At 38.1% G+C, this 2,926-nt stretch overlaps 1 long non-coding RNA gene across 1 annotated transcript; it reads left to right on the forward strand.

The window, feature by feature from the left end:
- Nucleotides 1–397: 397 nt before the first annotated feature.
- Nucleotides 398–1,770, forward strand: LOC117466028 (uncharacterized). Its single transcript, XR_004554233.2, has 3 exons — nt 398–650; nt 843–873; nt 1,707–1,770. It is a non-coding gene; the product is annotated as an uncharacterized lncRNA (long non-coding RNA).
- Nucleotides 1,771–2,926: the final 1,156 nt, after the last annotated feature.

Here is a 2,926-nt window from a genome sequence, read left to right on the forward strand (position 1 = left end):
GAGGATGTGGGTTGCAGTCAAGTTGCCAGATCGGTACAAAACCCAATGTTGTCAATCTATTTAATTGATATTCCATAACTGCTCGATTAGCTTGAACATTAATGGAATAAGTCATAATCCTTACACTTGGGACTGATAGGATCTTACTCTCTATTCCTCCATTTGTTTTGTTACAATATCAGTGTTTATTAAGCATTTGTGCTAATATTGTAGTAACATTGATAGTTATAAGTGAGTGCAATTAAATACGTGTTCATGTATAAACCCACAGGAAAACACCCCCCCCATGTTATTTAGATGACATTACATGGTTACTTGACACTTTTCCTAGGTATTATTGCTTTATAAAGGGGTTATCCCACTGGTTAGTGTACAATATCTGGCAACCCAGCGCGCAGCTCTACTGCTACGTTTTGTGAGATACGGCTGTGTCTGAGTGGGAGATGGACTGAGTGAGGGCGCTCTTTCGACCAGTGCTGCTAATAGCATTGAAATACACACAAGCTAGGTTGAAATTATTGACAATTTTAGATCTCCGAATCAACAAGAAGAATAGAGTACCGTTATCAATCTTTCACATCCCACTCCACACACACTAACACGGCATTGATGGTAATGTATGCAAGGAAACAACCGAGACTCGGCGATGGGTAAACATCTTTTTAACGTTACTTATTCTGATTTTCCTTTAACTCGTAGCTACGCTTTACAATCCGCCATTTTACTGAAACCAAAATAAGTGCATAGCAACTTAGACGTTCAGCTGTTGCTGCTCTTAGAACTATTATATTATTTGACATTTAAAGCGTTATATTCACAACTGTCTTTCTTTTTATTTGCAGGTGCGACCGAAGAGATACTCAGCCCTATCAGGTACTTGTTAGCTTACTTTAGCCTGTTAGCTTGCTAGCAGCAAATAAGATTAAAATGGACACTCTAGTTTCAGGCTTCTGTAAAGCACAACAGGCCGCAGTTCAGTGCGGAAAATAACCGTGAAAAAGTGACATATTGTGTTCGAAATTACGGTCTAAACGCTGCCAAATACGTCCAGACGTGGTTATTACCAGGCAACGACAACATAGTCTGGATGTTTCGTCGAATTCAAGCTGTTTGTTGAAAAGGTACAGACGAGTTTAGTTGCAGCTCAAAGCTAATGATAAGCCTCTTACAGTTAGCTTGTTGCTAGTACAGTCCGATTAGGGCCTGACCGCAATCTGTCATTTTTAAAGGATATAGCTAGCTAAGCTTCCGAAACATTAAAGGGGCTCCTAATGAATACTGCAAAACCACGTATAAACCACTACATGTCAACATATAGTTTATAAACTAATGACGAGGTGAATAACTAGGTTGTTTTATAAAACCTTCTGTTTACTTCCTTAATCCGAAAAAATAAATGTAATTATACATAAGTGCATTGTTACTAAGTGAGCATTCCACTATAGTTGATATTGTGGCACTAACGGACATATATTAATCTTCTACTTTGAAACCATACATAAAATAGCTGTTTGAATCAAGATTAGTACCCCTAACCAATTACTAAAATATTCATAGCAAGTTCGTTTTTCACTTTGGTACATTGAACAGCCCCAACAAGGGGTGGACCACTGGTTTGAGAGACATTGTGGATGATGATACAAGGAGGAAATCCAGTCTTCGTACAAAATATTGATTGTTGTGAGGTGTTTGATTTGTGTTTACAGGCTCTCAAATACTCGTCCAAGAGCCATCCAGGAGGGGGAACCAACCGACATGAAAAGATGCGAGACTCCTCAGATGTCCACTCCTCCCTGCAAAATGCTCAGGAGGTCCTGACAGCCCTGAAAAACAAACACAATCGACAGCACAGGGCACAGCAGAGCAAAGGCTGTCCATACACACCGGGCCAGAGACAGGGATGGAGGTGGAGAGAGTGGTTTATTGAGGACTATAATGGTTTTAGATTCAAAAACAAAACTGCACTTACGCCTCTTCAACACTGAAACACTGCAGCTGTATACTTCAATTCTTGTTACCCTCAGATATAAGTACAAGCCAAGTAGTAAAGTAGTAGTTATTTCAGAGGGCTGAAGTTACATAGATGCACTGAGGAATTTGGTAGCAAACCAACCAAATATCTATAACAAAAATCACTTAATTTCAACCAGTGGAGTAAATGTCAGTTGTCAGCAGTTCATTTCTATAACTGAAACCACAAAAATAGATATTTGTTGATGTGTTTTACATTCTAATGCAGTGTAGTGAAGTGGAATATGGTTGTATTCATTTGAATTTTTTCAGAAAGTAAAACATTTTAAATTGTCTGGATTTATTTTATGGATTGTGGGAAAAAGCTGAAAAGGCAGTTTTTATACCATCTATGGCGGTATATATGATGTGGGGGCTGATTCTAGTTTATAATGGTGGTATTGTGCTGAGTTTCAAACAATTTGATTTGTGTAGCCTGTTTTTCAAATTTGGTATAGTTTATAACATATGCGTAAGACTAATCCAGAACTGCAGTAGCCACTGCTGTGTGTTACAACAATCCGTCTAAAAAACAAGCGGCTACAAAACTAATAAGGATGTATAGTAATTTTGCGGTTCAATGGTTGATGGAGATGGTTGTGGGTTACTTTGTAAGATCAAGATGAAAATATGACCCATAACAAACACAAAAACAGTTACAGAATGTGTGTACAATGTGGCATTAAACCCAGTGTTGCTTTTTATTCTGAGATGTTATAGATTGGATATTGTCCTATGCTTTAGATAAGACATAGGCTGTTCAAAAAAATAAAGTGGACAGCTTTCCAATTGATTCAGCAGTCTTCTGCTATGGAAGCTGCCTATTAGGGCTTTGTTTTTGAATCAAACTGGGTTCTATACAAACGCCAATGTTGTTTTTGGGTATGAGATAAAGTTAAATGACAACAAATGCTGC

This window comes from Pseudochaenichthys georgianus, chromosome 20, assembly GCF_902827115.2.
Source record: "Pseudochaenichthys georgianus chromosome 20, fPseGeo1.2, whole genome shotgun sequence".
Lineage (NCBI taxonomy): Eukaryota > Metazoa > Chordata > Actinopteri > Perciformes > Channichthyidae > Pseudochaenichthys > Pseudochaenichthys georgianus.